Below are 19241 nucleotides of genomic sequence, written 5' to 3'. Positions count from 1 at the left end.
CTACGTGTATATACCATAAGTAATTATCTGTTTTCGAAATCTAAAACATACCTCCCTCACATTCAACAACACAAAATATAAGGTCACTAATCTCAAAACATCATTAAAATACACATAAAACATATAAAATAAACCTTACCTGAAGCGACGTGAAGTGTCTCCCAACCGCGATCAGCCCTTCTTCCAAATAACCCAAAACGACCTAACCCGGTTACAAAATAAAGCACCCAAATGCAATAAAATAGTCCCAAGTATAAAATATAATATATATACTTCACTAAATATGCAAAAATGAACATTAAGTTTCTATTATTGTAAAGAAATATTTACTTTAATCCTACAATGATTTGATTAACAAATATGTAAATGAATGTAATAAATAAATATTATGAAAAGAATAACATTTATATTAACAATGTCTAGAAATATAACTACATTGTCAAAAATTATAATAATAGAAAAATGTGTTAAAAATATGTGACTTACATAATAAATATTTTATGTATTGAAATAAAGTGTAAAAAATACTTTTGTTATTTCTACATTTCTTTATGAAATTACAATATGTAAAAGAGATAATAAATAATATTCATTTTTGTACAAAAAGTATGAAAATAATAATGCTTCTGTATAGTTGCTTATCATTGTGTTTATAAAATATGTTTATAAAACCAAATGTAATAAAAAGAATTTTGTAATGAAATAACATTTTATTTGTGAAACATAAATAAAAATAATGTTTCTACAATCATGTTGAACTATTTGTATCATTATCTTACTATAATGTAACAATCTTATCAGAAATTTTGCACTGTATATTAAATGTGAGTATATGTTGGTCTCTAATAATTTAATTATTACTATACCAAATCCAGCGTACATTAAATTAAAACTGACCCTGAACCCAAAAAATACCCCTTTACCCAAAAACCCAAAACTGACCCTGAACCCTAAAAATACCCCTTTACCCAAAAACTGAAAACTGACCCTGAACCCTAAAAATACCCCTTTACCCAAAAACCCAAAACTGACCCTGAACCCTAAAAATACCCCTTTACCCAAAAACTGAAAACTGACCCTGAACCCAAAAAATACCCCTTTACCCAAAAACCCAAAACTGACCCTGAACCCTAAAAATACCCCTTTACCCAAAAACTGAAAACTGACCCTGAACCCTAAAAATACCCCTTTACCCAAAAACCCAAAACTGACCCTGAACCCTAAAAATACCCCTTTACCCAAAAACCCAAAACTGACCCTGAACCCTAAAAATACCCCTTTACCCAAAAACTGAAAACTGACCCTGAACCCAAAAAATACCCCTATACCCAAAAACCCAAAACTGACCCTGAACCCTAAAAATACCCCTTAACCCAAAAACTGAAAACTGACCCTGAACCCAAAAAATACCCCTTTACCCAAAAACTGAAAACGGACCCTGACCCCTAAAAATACCCCTTTACCCAAAAACTAAAAACTGACCCAGAACCCAAAAAATACCCCTTTACCCAAAAACCCAAAACTGACCCTGAACCCTAAAAATACCCCTTTACCCAAAAACTGAAAACTGACCCTGAACCCTAAAAATACCCCTTTACCCAAAAACCCAAAACTGACCCTGAACCCTAAAAATACCCCTTTACCCAAAAACCCAAAACTGACCCTGAACCCTAAAAATACCCCTTTACCCAAAAACTGAAAACTGACCCTGAACCCAAAAAATACCCCTTTACCCAAAAACCCAAAACTGACCCTGAACGCTAAAAATACCCCTTAACCCAAAAACTGAAAACTGACCCTGAACCCAAAAAATACCCCTTTACCCAAAAACTGAAAACGGACCCTGACCCCTAAAAATACCCCTTTACCCCAAAACTAAAAACTGACCCAGAACCCAAAAAATACCCCTTTAACCAAAAACTGAAAACTGACCCTGAACCCTAAAAATACCCCTTTACCCAAAAACTGAAAACTGACCCTGAACCCAAGAAATACCCCTTTACCCAAAAACTGAAAACTGACCCTGAACCCTAAAAATACCCCTTTACCCAAAAACTGAAAACTGACCCTGAACCCAAGAAATACCCCTTTACCCAAAAACTGAAAACTGACCCTGAACCCTAAAAATACCCCTTTACCCAAAAACTGAAAACTGACCCTGAACCCAAGAAATACCCCTTTACCCAAAAACTGAAAACTGACCCTGAACCCAAGAAATACCCCTTTACCCAAAAACTGAAAACTGACCCTGAACCCAAGAAATACCCCTTTACCCAAAAACTGAAAACTGACCCTGAACCCAAAAACTACACCTTTACCCAAAAACTGTAAACTAACCCTGAACCCAAGAAATACCCCTTTACCCAAAAACTGAAAACTGACCATGAACCCTAAAAATACCCCTTTAACCAAGAACTGAAAACTGACCCTGAACTCTAACAATACTCCTTTACCCAAAAATATTTATTATTATGTAATTACAAAATAATTATTAATTAACAATAACAATAAAGTTAATATATTAGCACATTAGCTGTAAAGAAATACATTTAATTATTAATATTATTTTTTCCAAATTAATTTACAATAAGTAAAAAATATATATTAAACTAAATGAAGCTAATTAATATAATTAACTAATTTATATTAATTAATTACCAATTAATTATTATTAAAAAATATGAAAAAAATTATATTAATTAATTAACTGAATAATAATAATTAATTAACACATATTTATTATTTAAAAATATATACAAAATTATATTAATTAATTAACTAGTTAATATTAATTAATTACCAATTAATTATTATTATGTAATTACCAATTATTTAATATTTACAATTATGTAAAAAATTATATTAATTAATTTACTAATTAATAATAATTAATTACCAATTATTATTTTTGTACTATTATGTACGATATTATATTAATTAATTAACTAATTAATATTCATTAATTACCAATTAATTATTATATAAAATAATGTACTAAATTATATTAATTAATTAACTAATTAATATTAATTATTTACCAATTAATTATTAATAAAAAGTTTTTTACAAATATATATTAATTTATTATTCATTTTTAAATTACTTCCCACCCTTATCCCCTATAAACCCAATAACCCGCTCCTAAAACTATATATGTTTTTTAAAAATATTTTTATATTAAATATATTGTAATTTTTTAATATAGACCTTTTTATCAAATTTTTATTTACAATTATTATATTTTTTCCTACACTATTTATTTTTTCCATTACTACACGATATTTTGTATTGTCGATATTTTGTCATACGATATTATTTTTTTCGATATTTCTACTTACTTACCTATTACGATATTTTTGTATCCGATATATTTGCTTCCCAATATTTTTTACCTTCGATATTTTAACTTCGATATTTTGTCTTTCCGATATTTTATTTTCGATATTTTGTCTGTGTACCCGCGGGATTACCCGCCCCCAAACGCCGGCTCCGGCACTCGATGCTCGCGCTCCGACCCAGGCTCCGACTCCAACGCTCGCGAGCCGCCACTCAAGACCACTCAAGACCCGGGGTCCGCCGGCACAATGGCTACAGCACAGCCCAAAAACTCGCCAAGTCGAGCAACGAAGAGGCCGCCCGACTCCAGCCTTCTGCACATGCCACCTCAGCCCGGCCAAAACGAGCAGTCAGCACGTCTCAGGTGAGCCAAGCCTCCGCACACAGGAGCTCCTCACACAAACGTCCACGCAGCGGACGCCATCTTGCCTTCCTCGTGTTTTTGTATGACAAGGCCCGGCCCGACAAAAAGATTGCATTCAGTTTTTCGTAAGGCCAGATTTCTGTCACTCTACAGTGGAAAAGCGATGGAAATTACGTCAACTGATTGCTCCAATACAAGCTAAAGAGCTACAAGTTTTTTTACTACAACCTGCAACTCTAAAGATTGTGAATAAGGGCCAGAGTCGATTCTTTACTTCCGTGGCCGATGTTAAAGCCTATATGCAAACCGTCTCTTGATGGGCTTAAACAGTGGCTTAATTTTTTGGATTGACTGTTGTAGACTGTTTGCCCTTGACTTTGGATCTAATTGATATTGGTTTCTTCTATGTTCTATATTCTATTCTATGTTCTACATCTCTCCTACCTTTTTGCATTTTAATTAAGGTTAAAAGAGATATATATATATTCTGGTTCTGTTCTTTTCCCTTTGATTTGGTGAGCCGAGCAGCATGGGAACCACTCACCGAGCATCACAGGGCTATTTGCCCAATTGCCTTAGTTAAGGGGGGGTACTGGTGGAGGCTGGGGGGGAGTTTGGGCAGGGCAGCATGGTTCTGGGGTAGCACGGGGGCACTGGGGGGTTTGCTGGGATAGCGGGGTAGGGGGCAGTGGGGGAAAAAGGGAAAAACCATCAGTTCATAGCAGTGCTTCTAGATTTTTTGGAGCAAGGATTCAAATAAATACGTTTTTTAATGTCCTGCAATTAATTCTTATATATGGCTGCTATAAATTTACGAATCTGCACATTTAGGGGTCGATTAGGATGGCGGACGGAAACGTGTTCCGTCCGCCAAGGACGCGGCCAAGATACTCCCGACCGCTCCGCGGAGAAACCGCCGTTGCGATTAGGATAATAATGTCATGAAACTCCGTCCGCGGCGGACGGAGTACATCAAACCCCGTCCGCGGTGGACGGAGTACACCTGAGACCGCCGCAAGAGGACGGAACATAAGAAACACCGTCCGCCGCGGACTAACATGACCGCGGGAACAGGCACAGCCACCGCAATACCTGCGGATGCTCCGTTCCCGCGATTAGGATAACGCCGCCAGTCCCACGGAACTCACCTCCATCCACGACCGCTGCGGAAACAATGCAACGAGAAACCCAGCATCCCAGCGGAAGGACAACACGAACACCATCCTTACCGTCAAACCAATTTACAAATGGCTGACGGAAGTAAATACAAAACACACTACACAGGACACCCACCCACCTGAAACACCCACACCAATCACAAGCCACAATGACACCCCCCCAAGCACCTAAAAATCCACACAAGTCAACACACCCACCTAGCACCTGACTGGCAACAACCATTGGGACACTATCACGACACCAAGTATAAAAAGATTCCCACCCACTACCACAATCCTTTGCACCACAGCATAGCTGCAAGCAAGAGGCTCAATACAACTTACAGCAGACACTAAAGTCAACACATACAACCTGCACACAAACACACCCACCACACAAACACCCACCACACCATTCCTACACACCACACACCTGCACATCCCAACCCACTCCACCCACACCTTGCACATCACACACCATGGCACCCAAGAAAAATCCTAAATTCACAGACACAGAGTTCAAGGTCCTGGTGGATGAAATCATCCGTGTCAAACCCCACCTATTCGGCACACTAGTCCAGCAGACCACCGTGGCAACCAAAAACCACAAGTGGGACAGGATAGTCAGTCGGGTGAATGCGTCAGGGACTGTGCCAAGAACAAAGCACGACATCCAGAGGCGGTGGCACGACCTCAAAACAAGGGTCAAAGGCATCCGTGCCAACAAATCACCTGCGGGCACACCACACTGGCGGCGGCACACCCCCGTAGCCCATACCCTATGCAGATTGGGAGGAAAAGGTGCTGGGCATACTGCACCCAGAGAGCCTTGAAGGCATCGACGAGGGAGAAGAGGCTGGTAAGTACAAACCAAGCACCACTTTCACACCGAGATGGTCTGCCTCACACAACTGAGAGGACACATCCCCCAGGCCCCAAACCATGCATGTGGACCACATACTCACCAAAATGTGAACGACTCCCAACAGGCCCCCATGTCCACAGGGAGGGTGGTGGTATGTGTTGGGAGGTGGGTGGGGTGTGTTGGGAGGTGGGTGGGGTGTGTGAGAGACCAGCACTACGACTCCCAACAGGCCCCCATGTCCACAGGGAGGGTGGTGGTGTGTGTTGGGAGGTGGGTGGGGTGTGTTGGGAGGTGGGTGGGGTGTGTGAGAGACCAGCACTACGACTCCCAACAGGCCCCCTTGTCCACAGGGAGGGTAGTGGTGTGTGTTGGGAGGTGGGTGGGGTGTGTTGGGAGGTGGGTGGGGTGTGTTGGGAGGTGGGTGGGGTGTGTAGAGAGGTCAGTGATATGTAATGTTTGAAAGATTAAAACATGTCATGTCCACTGCATTGATCATTAAAATCTTGTCCCTCAGGTGATCGCAACCTGACTGGCGAAACCAGCAACCGCCTGCAACAGTCGCCACACTCACAGCACGGACTCTCTGGGGACGATCCCACTGTCAGCTCCGGTGCGGAGGACGAAGCGGGCCCAAGCCGACTCCCAGGGCCATCTGGCTCACAGGACATCCCTCCCTCCACACCCTTGGCCTGTGTCACCCCAACAACACCTGCCATAGTGACCTGTGCAGCCACCTCCACCACCACCTGTACCACCACTCCTGCCTGTGCCACCCTGCCTGACCCATCGCAGGACGCAGGCCCATCTACATCACAGCCAAGCAGGGAGAGTGGACAGCAAAGGACAGACCAGAGGCCACATCTCACCCACAGGAGTGGTTCTCACCGGCGAGGTGTGGAAGGACACCCACACCCTCCTGCTGCAGAAACACTGGAAGCCCTAGCCAGAGTCCAGGCCTCCTATGACCGGGGGCAGGCACAGGCTGACCGTGCCCACCAGGACTCAGTGGAGAACACAAATCAGTTGCGGTCAATTGACAGGCGCATAGGGCAACTAGTGGACATCATGGGTCAGGTAACAGCACTGTGGAGGGACTGGTTATCCCGCAACACCCCCCCCCTCAGCCAAGTGCCCAGCCGCCACGGTCGCCAACACCACCGCCACCACCACTTGAGCCCATGGACACGGATGTGGCCCCTGACCAACCTGCCCCCCCAGCTGTCTCCACTCCGGCTACAAGAAAGAGGGGCCGTCCGAGGCTGGAAGTAGGTGAGAGCAGCGGGGATGCACCATCCACCCGCCCAAAGAGGGGCCGCAAATGACATTAACATTGGCTGACCCTGCCATTCACCCGCCAACTATCCTGTCCCACAACGCCAAGTATTGGCACCGGTCTGCTGGACTAGCTGGACATCACCCAATGTGGTGTCACCACGGTCTTTTCATCTACCATGACCTTCAACTCACACTCCCCCACCCAACACTTACTTGTAAATATCCACCAGCATCAATTCACAACCTGTAAATAAATTTCACTTACACACTCAATTATGTGTTGCCTCCATGTTTTAATCACATGATTGTATCAGAACCAGACGTCACCAGGCGCAGGGAACTATGTCGGTGAGAATTATGCCTCAGTGGGAGTGACCTAGGGAAAAAGAGAGACAACAAACACACGTCATGAAACAGATTCACACCCATCACAACACACTGTACTGCAAGATACCACAAACCACACTCACCACAAAATCTGTGGATGAGAGGACACACATCATGGAGCCTTGCATGTCCACAATGCATACAACACACACATGCAAACATAACATACCAGAGCAGCCAGCTTTCACACACCACATCCACACACCACCAGCAAACATACATCACGCATTGTCAACTTGCACAAGAGGTAGTCACTCACATTCAAGGAAAATAGCGATCAATGAGCTGACGCCTCTGGTCCACACCTTCTTCCTAACCACTATCCTCATCAGTCGACATGGGTGGGATGGGAGGCCGAGGAACTTGTTGGTCTTCAGGGTCCAAGATCAGTTCAATGTGATTGCGCACGGCCAGGTTGTGGAGCATGCAGCAGGCAATCACGATCCTGCATACTTTGCCTGGTGAGTAAGGCAGGGCTCCTCTGGTTTTATCCAGGTAGCGAAACCTAGACTTTAGCAGTCCAAAAGTACGTTCCACCACTCTACGTGTCCTTCCATGGGCATCATTGTATCGCATTTCACCAGCTGTAGTTGGATTACGTATGGGACTCAGCAGCCACGGCCTGTTTGGGTACGCTGAATCACCTATGTGGGGGGATGACAGACACAGATATCACTACCAGGATTGGTGGGTACCCCATGCCACACAGAATACACAACTGTCCCCACAGCATACTCACCAACAAGCCACGCACGTTCTGGTCAAAGATTTGCCATCAGTTGGGGGACAATGCTGCTCCGCATGATGTGGGAGTCATGTGCGGACCCTGGAAATCTGGCAAACACATGGGATATGATGTTGTCGGCCAGGCACACCACCTGCACGTTCAGCGAATGAAAGTGTTTCCGATTGCAATATACAGGCTCACGTGCCCGGGGTGGAATGAGACCGATATGGGTGCCATCAATGGAACCCACTACGTGTGGTATCTGGCCCAGTGCATAGAAATCTGCTTTGACTGCTGCCAACTCTGCCACCCGTGGAAAATGGATGTAATCATCCTTGTAAATCATCATGGCCCTGAGAACATCCCGCAGTACCATACTGAACATGGACTGTGACATCCCCCCGGCATGTCCAACTGTGTACTGGAAGGTGCCAGTTGCAAAGAAGTGAAGTGCCGCCATCACCTTTGCTGTGGGTGTAATGGAACCATGATATGTTCTTCGTGGCTGCAGATGAGGAGACAATTGGTCTACAAGCTCCAGCAATCTACGTCGATCAAGCCAGAATTTCCTGATCACCTCCTCGTCTACCATGTCCTCCAGCACAGTGTATGGGCGATGCACATTTGGAGCCCTCCTGTGTGGGAGTAGAAGTAGTAGATGTCAATTTACCAACAACGCATAGCTGTGCAACTCTATCACATGTAGGCCAACACAATCAAAATGAGAAATGTCGTCGACAGTTATCATATGTGTGACATGTCTGCAATTACCTACAATACAGAGTAGCATGCAAACAATGTGCAGCCACTAACAACATGATGTGTGCCAACATGTACAATGTAACGTACTCACACATCAAAAGAACTGCCAACAAGACATGCCTAAGGACCCTAATGAGGACAAGCGTCATCACAGACACACATGCACGTGCACACACAATACAATAATGCTACACACACTCCATAGCTTCATGCACAAATTACCACTCCTACAATAGTGAGCATCCTCACATTACATGCATGGTCACACAAGAGGCAACACACATACGCATACACTGACTCCATGTGTACCCCCACCATTGTTACTTGCACGCACAAACCACACACTCATAACAGATCCTGAATGTGGCCAGACAGCCTTGATGTAGTGTGTAGATGTGTATGAGTTGAAACGTGTGTACGTAAAACAAGAGGTCGACACGTAGACATGCACATGTGTAGCAAATTGGGTGCACATCAATGGCCATAGTGTCAACACACATGATATAGTACATGACATATGCTGTTTAGCCATCACGTTCACACCCCTCATAACGCATGTGCGGACTATCACGACGGTGCTGCATTTGTAAATATACAATCAGTGGCGTCGACATGGCGGTGCACGGCTTCCACCATTGTCGATGGCGCATACGTGCCCCGGCCCGGCGGTGGCTGACCGGGCTGGGACGATCGGTCTACTAGGTGGATGATGCAATGTGACTGTAAGGGGGGTCATGAACTGCCATTTCGATTTCCATAATTACAAGTATGTGTTGGCCTGCACCTCCCCCGCGGAAGGCGTGCACCGCCATGGTGGCGCCACTGATTGAACATTGTTGCAAAAGATGCAACCGTCGCGGAAGTGCGCACTTGCGGTTGCCGATGTGTGTCCGTGACGGCACATGCACAGGCAGCCAATGGGAAGAGGTACCGCAGGGCGCGTATGCGCCATCGACAATGGCGGAAACAGTGCACCGCCACACCAGGGCCTGTCATTGGGCCTTTTCGAATGAGGCATCCAGGGGGAACCAATAGCTGGCGACGTGTGCCACTGACATGGGCCCTGGGCCCTATATATGTGTGACTTTCACAAGCACACATTCACTGCTTTGATCCAGTGGTGCCTGTGACCATCACCTCAACCTGCTGCTGCTGAGCTGACCAACGGCTGCTACCTGTGACCATCACCTCGACCTGCTGCTGCTGAGCTGACCAACGGCTGCTGCCTGTGACCATCACCTCGACCTGCTGCTGCTGAGCTGACCAACGTCTGCTCCCTGTGACCATCACCTCGACCTGCTGCTGCTGAGCTGACCAACGGCTGCTGCCTGTGACCATCACCTCGACCTGCTGCTGCTGAGCTGACCAACGGCTGCTGCCTGTGACCATCACCTTGACCTGCTGCTGCTGAGCTGACCAACGGCTGCTGCTGTTGTGCCACAGTCCAGGACCTTGCAATGCAGGGAGTGCGAGAGACCCGGTCTCGTCCCTTCACCGCAGCGGAGCTGGATGTCCTTGTGGACGGTGTGCTCAGCCACTACCAACGGCTCTACGGTGCACCCAGACAGGTGGTAAGTACAGTGGTGTACATGTTGTTGGCCATGAGGTGTTCAGTGGCTCCTGTCTTCTGCAGGCCTGGCGGTGTGCTGTGGGACCTTTACATGTGTAGTGCTGAGCATGGCTGCATGTTGAAACGTGTTACTACGATGTTTGTGCATGTCATACTGTCCACTTACGTTACCCTCTTGTCTCCCATCATGGCAGGTAAAGCTGCACCTTCGCAAGGCCGTGTGGAGGACCATAGCACGTGATGTAGGGGCAGTGGAGGGGTTCAGTAGACGACACACACACTGCCACAAGCGCTGGGACGACATCTCCAGGCTTAGCAAGAATGTGGCGGAGATGACACTGGATATGATGCCAAGATCTACACATCTGGCCCGCCGCACCATGACCCCTCTTATGCACCGTATCATTGCTGTGACGCATCCTTGCCCAGCTGAGTGGGGATCCACAGAAAACTAGCGGTAAGCAGATTGTATGTGTATGTTACTTGGGCCTGCAATGCATGTATTGGTGCTCAGACACAGTAGTGGCTTCCGTGGTGCGTATGTTTAGCTGAAATACCATGCTGGTGCCATTAGAGGAGTAAGCATTGGCATCCATGTCCGCCAGGTGGACAGCCCACTTGCTTAGTAGTTGAGGGTTCCAGGACATGCTGTTGAGGTCTGTGGTCCCATGGCATGACATGTGTGCAGATCTACAGGCACTTGCCATGTTCGTGTGATGTGCATGTTTGACAGGCAACACCGGTTCTTTGATGTGAGGATGACTGGTAGGGGTGGGACGTGTGCAGGATGTGTGCTACATGTACAATGTATGTAATGGAATCCTAGATATGTTGTCCTTCAGTACGTGAGTGTGGCACTTACTCACACCGCGTTTCTCTCTATTTCAGCTTTGGCAGAGGGCACTGACCCACAGACGACGGAGATGAGTGGTGGCAATGCTTCCAAATCAGAGGTCACACACACGCAGACTGACACTGAAGAGGGCAGCCCCGGAGAGGGGGACAGGACCGTCCCTGAGGACTCACATGTGGAAACACCATCGCCCTCATCCTCAGAAAGTGTTGGTGAGTCCGCACTGTTGGCACAGACAGGGAGTGGGCAATCGACACCTTCAGTCAGGACACAGCACACAGGGCCCACACTGCCAACCACTGCAACATGTACTGCTCGTGCTCGCCAGAGGAGGGGGAGCAGAGTTGCCTTCGGTGCAGGAACCGCCGCCCCTGCCCCAGTGACACAAAGTGCACTTTGTGCAGAGGCTGTTGATCTGCTGCAACAGCTGTGTGTAGGGCAGACCAACATGATCAATGCATTCCAAGACCACGATAGGAAGTTGGGGCAGGTGGTGGCATTCATGGAGGGGATGCATGGCGATGTTGCTGGTCTCCACCGAACAGTTCAGTCATTGTCAAACACTGTGTCCTCAGCCATTGTACAGTCGCAAAGACAGGGTGCTACTTATGTACAACCATCCACACCACTTGATGTTACAGGGGAGAGTGAGTCATCAGACCAGGCCTCTTATTCAGGTTATTACACTAGGAGCAGCCACAGGCAGCAAGGCAGGGCACGGAGGGCACAGATACCATCCCCTAAGCCTGTGATCTCTTTATCCGAAGACGACGTGTCCAACACTGGAGTTGACACACAGGATCATCTAGGGGTGTGTGTGGAAATGGATTCACATGCTACACAGCCACCCCCCACCAAAGTGACTCCCAAGCCAAGGCCACCTCCCAAGAGCAGGGACACTCCCAAGGACAAGGACAGTACCAAGGAAAGGGCACCTCCCAAGAGCAGGGACACTCCCAAGGACAAGGACAGTACCAAGGAAAGGGCACCTCCCAAGAGCAGGGACACTCCCAAGGACAAGGACAGTACCAAGGAAAGGGCACCACCCAAGAGCAGGGACACTCCCAAGGACAAGGACAGTACCAAGGAAAGGGCACCTCCCAAGAGCAGGGACACTCCCAAGGACAAGGACAGTACCAAGGAAAGGGCACCTCCCAAGAGCAAGGTAGCTTCAAAGGAGAGGGACACTACAATGGACAAGTCTGCACCCAGGGACAGGGCACCGGCAAGGGATCAGGGCCATTCCAGGGACAGGACACATCCGACGTCCAAGGCACAACCCATGGCCAAGGGTTCTCCCATGGACACGAGCACCATCAAGGACAGGCATATATCACCCCTGGCTGCACTGAGGATGATGTTTAAGGAATGTGCAACACATGTGTCAGCGGTGGAGTCCCCCCATACCTCTACTCCCATCCACGCCCGGCAGAAGCAGAGGAAGGAGTACACTGTTGTTGCATCCCCCATTACACATGATGCAGAGGGCAGAAGGCAGGCCCACAGCAAATGGCATGCAGGGTCCAGCACGTCCCCAGAGAGCAGACCACCACAAGCACATGATACACCTTTGATGTCTGGTGATGCCACTCCACTTACCAGTACAGGCATGTCCGGGGTGCCCCTACGTTTCACAAAGAAACAGAGACACACACCACTGAGACCTGACCACCCCAATGTCGCTCCAGTACAGCTGTCCCCAGCTCCCATAGCCACCCTGCCTCCTGGCCCATACAGCCCTGTGGCTCACCATTTCAGTGGTCCTAGTGGCTCAGCTGCTGTTCACTCACATGTGTCAGGTGCAGGCATGGTATTTGTTGGTCAGTGTACAGGGATATGTCCGGCCAGTGTGTCTGGGTCTATGGCACATGTGTCAGTCACCACAGCTGTGGCTGTGTCTCACACTCCTGTTTCTGGTGCTGGCGGTGTGTCTGGGTCTAGGGCTCATGTGTCAGTGAGTAGATCGGTGGCTGTGTCTCACACTCCTGTTTCTGGTGCTGGCGGTGTGTCTGGGTCTAGGGCTCATGTGTCAGTCAGTAGATCGGTGGCTGTGTCTCACACTCCTGTTTCTGGTGCTAATGGTGTGTCTGGGTCTAGGGCACATGTGTCAGTCAGTAGATCGGTGGCTGTGTCTCACACTCCTGTTGCTGGTGCTGGCGGTGTGTCCGGGTCTAGGGCACATGTGTCAGTCAGTAGATCGGTGGCTGTGTCTCACACTCCTGTTGCTGGTGCTGGCGGTGTGTCTGGGTCTATGGCTCATGTGTCAGTCAGTAGATCTGTGGCTGTGTCTCACACTCCTGTTTCTGGTGCTGGCGGTGTGTCTGGGTCTATGGCTCATGTGTCAGTCACCACAGCTGTGGCTGTGTCTCACACTCCTGTTTCTGGTGCTGGCGGTGTGTCTGGGTCTATGGCTCATGTGTCAGTCAGTCAGTAGATCGGTGGCTGTGTCTCACACTCCTCTTGCTGGTGCTGGCAGTGTGTCCAAGGCGAGTTGTTCAAGCAGTCCACCAGATTCTGTGGTGTGAGGTCTAGTTGCCATCAGTCACATGTCATTTAAGTTTGTGTGTAGATTGGCGAATGTAACCACCTAGGTATTATTAATCTCCTTGTGACGGGTCGCTTGACACACGTACTTGGGTAGCTAATGATGTACCTGCTCTGTTGTCCACAATGCCCTGTTGCTGTTCTGATACTGCATTCTGCCCTCTCACGTGCTGCCTCTGATGTACCTGCTGTGTTGGGAACAATGCCCTGTTGCTGTTCTGATACTGCGTTCTGCCCTCTCACGTGCTGCCTCTGATGTACCTGCTGTGTTGGGAACAATGCCCTGTTGCTGTTCTGATACTGCATTCTGCCCTCTCACGTGCTGCCTCTGATGTACCTGCTCTGTTGTCCACAATGCCCTGTTGCTGTTCTGATACTGCATTCTGCCCTCTCACGTGCTGCCAATGATGTACCTGCTGTGTTGGGCACAATGCCCTGTTGCTGTTCTGATACTGCATTCTGCCCTCTCACGTGCTGCCAATGATGTACCTGCTGTGTTGGGCACAATGCCCTGTTGCTGTTCTGATACTGCATTCTGCCCTCTCACGTGCTGCCTCTGATGTACCTGCTCTGTTGTCCACAATGCCCTGTTGCTGTTCTGATACTGCATTGTGCCCTCTCACGTGCTGCCTCTGATGTACCTGCTCTGTTGTCCACAATGCCCTGTTGCTGTTCTGATACTGCATTCTGCCCTCTCACGTGCTGCCTCTGATGTACCTGCTCTGTTGTCCACAATGCCCTGTTGCTGTTCTGATACTGAATTCTGCCGTCTCACATGCTGCCAATGATGTACCTGCTGTGTTGGGCACAATGCCCTGTTGCTGTTCTGATACTGCATTGTGCCCTCTCACGTGCTGCCTCTGATGTACCTGCTCTGTTGTCCACAATGCCCTGTTGCTGTTCTGATACTGCATTCTGCCCTCTCACGTGCTGCCTCTGATGTACCTGCTCTGTTGTCCACAATGCCCTGTTGCTGTTCTGATACTGCATTCTGCCCTCTCACGTGCTGCCAATGATGTACCTGCTGTGTTGGGAACAATGCCCTGTTGCTGTTCTGATACTGCATTCTGCCTTCTCACGTGCTGCCTCTGATGTACCTGCTCTGTTGTCCACAATGCCCTGTTGCTGTTCTAATACTGCATTCTGCCCTCTCACGTGCTGCCTCTGATGGACCTGTTCAGTGCAATGGACTGTTGATGCACTTAGCCCCTCTCACGTGCTGCCTCTGATGGACCTGTTCAGTGCAATGGACTGTTGATGCACTTAGCCCCTCTCACGTGCTGCCTCTGATGGACCTGTTCAGTGCAATGGACTGTTGATGCACTTAGCCCCTCTCACGTGCTGCCTCTGATGGACCTGTTCAGTGCAATGGACTGTTGATGCACTTAGCCCCTCTCACGTGATGGCTCTGATGGACCTGTTCAGTGCAATGGACTGTTGATGCACTTAGCCCCTCTCACGTGCTGCCTCTGATGGACCTGTTCAGTGCAATGGACTGTTGATGCACTTAGCCCCTCTCACGTGCTGCCTCTGATGGACCTGTTCAGTGCAATGGACTGTTGATGCACTTAGCCCCTCTCATGTGATGCCACTGATGTACATGATCTGTTGTACCCAATGCCCATGCTCTTGGATATTCTGATATTATGCACCTATTATGTTGAATAAAGCTAATAAATCATGTTTTGTGTTTTGTCGCTGTCATTCATGGTTGTGTACTTCAATTGTGTATATTTTTGTGCGTTCGTCAATGTATTTCCTGTGACATGACACTCCCCCTCCCAACGTCACAGCCCTGCCAGATACTCCCCTTCCGACAGTAAATTGTGTGTAGCGTACCTGCGTCGTCGTCGATGATGGTCCATGACTTTCTGGTGGAGCATCGTGAAGAGTATCGGAAAAGCGTGTAGCGCTGGGTCCATGTGGGCGAGCTGCTTGTGGTGGGTATCTTCGCAATGTGTGGTTTGTTAGCTGTGGGGAATCCGCCGTGTTCAGGCAGGTTGTTTTTCCGCAGCGGTTTTATGTGTGTTTTCCGCTTTCGTGATTTGGGACACGGTCGGAGACGTTATTCCGTACGGCGGTGTCTCTGGATTGGTTACGTCCGCCGCGGGGTCGGGTGTAATTCCGCGGCGGTGCGTTCTCTTCCGCCGCGTACGGAGTTTTGACAGTGTTTCCCATCCTAATATGGCGGTCGGACTGTCCGCGGCAGGCGGACGGAAAAAGGCTTTTTCCACCTACTCCAGGACGGCGGTCGTCCTTCCGTACGCCATCCTAATGTGCCCCTTAATGTTTGTGGTCTCAACAACATTATGAAAAGAAAAAGGGTGAAACAAGAACTACGTTTAATTAACCCAGATATACTTTGCTTGCAGGAAACGCATATTCCTTGGTCTAATCACAAAAGTTTATTAGAACTAGGCTATTCAATCTTAGCGGTGTCCAAACAATCTACTATGAATCGTGGGGTAGCCATAATGGGCAGCCAGGCTGTAATTGGTACTAGTAGGATCCGGGTTGATAATTTTGGACGGTGGGCTATCTGTGAGTGTATTATCGGGGATATGAAAGCTACGATATGCACTGTGTATGGGTCTAATCTTGATGAGCCAGATATTTTGGAATTTTTAAATGTTGAGTTAGCGCAATGACCCTTGCCCTTAACCACTTGGATGCTAAGGCATGTTCCACGAGAGCCATGTAATTTCCATTGAAATCAATGGAAACTCCATGACGAGTTACCCTTGTCATTAGCATCCAAGTGGTTAATACTACTGGGAGATTTTAATATTCATGGAGATAATCATACTTGGGATTCCAGGCCACAAAGATATTACGGTCGTAAGCCAAAGGTATATCGGGCATTATATCAGCTACTATCCCAACATGGCTTAATTGATGGATGGGCTAAACTAAATCCCAGTAATCCAGGATATAAATGTTTTCTTCTCCCCACTCTAGATACGTACGGTTGGACTATATTTTTATGCCTCAATATTTACCTATAGGTGCGAAGATGCAAGTTATGCCCCGAATTACGTCAGATCACAGCCCGATTGTTCTGGAGGTGATATGTATGCAGCCGACTCGACCAATCCATACATTTACTTTCAATAAAAAACCTATAGGTGATGACGAGTTTGCCACACATATTAAGCTATGGGCTGCACAATTTCTAGACTTTAATAGAGGCACCGCTAGTCAGCCGATGGTATGGGACTCCTTGAAAGCGGGGATTAGGGGGGAAACGTGTAGCTATGGCTGGGCTAAACAAAAAATTCAAAAAGTTAGGATTGCTGAAATGCTGGATGACCTCAGACTGGCAGAATTTGAGCTTATGACGATAATCCAGTCTAATGCTGACTCTCATACGCAACAAACTAAGGTTGCTAGCTGTAAAGCTAGGATCAATGGGGTGTGGAGTCACGATATAGCCTCTCAGTATAATACTTATAGAACCGAAAGATATGAATATGGAGAGACCACGGGTAGATGCCTGGCTCAAAGGATGCGGGGCAAACAGGCGGCTCAACGTATTGCCTTGTTGGAGAATGTTAGAGGAGAGCCGGTTGAAACCCCAGATGGTATTATGGAAGTCTTTCGCAGTTACTATCAAGAATTATATACACAAGATACCATAGTTTTAGAAGAGATAGAAACTTATCTTAGTGACTTGGATATTCTTAAACTTGGGCTTTTTGAGAGGGAAATACTTGAGGCTCCAATTACTATACAAGAACTACAGCTTGCTCTTGAAAATCTAGAGTAAGGAAAGGCATCTGGGCCCGATAAACTTCCTTTAGAGATTTACCACTCACTATTCAGTGTTATTAAGGAGGACATGCTAGCTACCTTTATTATGGCTCACCGAGGTAGTCCGCCGGCATCTTGGGACGATGCCAATATTGTAGTTTTTTTAAAAAAAGATAAGCCTCCCGAACTGCCCGGGTCATACCGGCCCATATCATTAATTAACGCAGATGCAAAAATATATTCTAAAATTCTAGCCACACGATTACTCCAAGTCATTCCGAAGTTAGTATCTCATCACCAGCACGGGTTCCTCCCTGGGAGAAGTACTATAAACCATCTCCATCGTGTTATAGCGTTAATCATTAAGCAACCGCATCTCAAAAAAAATGGGTATTATTTTTTTGTATGTGGAGAAAGCCTTTGACCGGGTTGCTTGGCCGATCTTATGGTCTATAATGGGAATAATGGGATTTGGGCCGTTGTTTATGCAGGCTGTTCAGACTATGTATAGGAATCCCCGGGCTAAAATTTGTACTATGGGACAGGAGTCAGCATCTGTTCATATTACCCGGGGGACGCGACAGGGGTGCCCCTGCTCGCCTCTACTTTTTGCGATTTATATTGAGCCACTATTGCAGCGTTTGGAATCTACCAACTTAATAAAATCAATGATGGTAGGCGACTATGAAACACGCGTACTCGCGTATGCTGATGATATTGCTGTGGTAACATCAGATCCGGAGCCAGCAATACGGGAGGTTGAATTTTTGACGCAATCATTTGGTCAAGTTGCTGGCTATAAACTCAATATTTTAAAAACTCAAATTGTTTGCTCAACCGGGCTGTGCACTAGTGAGCCACGTGTGATGCAAGAGGCTAAATATCTGGGGATTAAAATTAGAATGTGTATACAGGAGATAATAGATGTTAACTGGAACGATATAATAGGATCGGTTAAGAGCCAGCTAGAAAAGTTAGAATGTTTGCATTTGTCAATGGTTGGGCGACGTAACGTACTTAAGATGTGTATTCTCCCCAAAGTACTGTATTATTTTCGGACAGTTCCCTTGGAGTTATCCAGACCACAATTGATGCAATTGCAAGGCATCTCGGATAGGTTTATTTGGGGCTGGAAGAAATCTCGCCATGCATCTAAATACATGACATTACCTTTAAATCGTGGAGGCTGGGGTGTCCCGAATTTTCTCTTTTATTATTTAGTTTGTCTTATACAAAATTCTAGGTTTATGCTAATTGGGGGGATCACACGGCTATATGAGACACCTAATGTGTATCAAATGTTAATCGGAGAACCGGCTCGTGAAGTCCTGTTGAAATTTTTTGAGCCTAGTTATTTTAAACGTACCAGATTTAAAATTATGATTACGGCCTATAAGGGGTGGAAGTTACTTCGGAAACACCCTTAGATTCTAGGAATATATTACCATCCATTTTTTGGGACGCTAAGATGCGAATTTGGAAAACCAAAGGGATATCCCATCTGGGTAATTTCTTTAAGGATGGTACAATGGTTCAATTTACGGATTTAATGGAGGTGTATTCGGTGTCGAAAAGTGACTTCTTTAAATATTTGCAAATACGGGATTTTATGTATAAACGCAAATCCCAACCCATTGCAATTAATGAATTA

Source organism: Lissotriton helveticus, chromosome 2_1, assembly GCF_964261635.1.
Source record: "Lissotriton helveticus chromosome 2_1, aLisHel1.1, whole genome shotgun sequence".
Classification (NCBI taxonomy): Eukaryota; Metazoa; Chordata; class Amphibia; order Caudata; family Salamandridae; genus Lissotriton; species Lissotriton helveticus.
The sequence above is the reverse complement of the archived record's forward strand: the minus strand, read 5'-3'. Positions refer to the sequence as shown.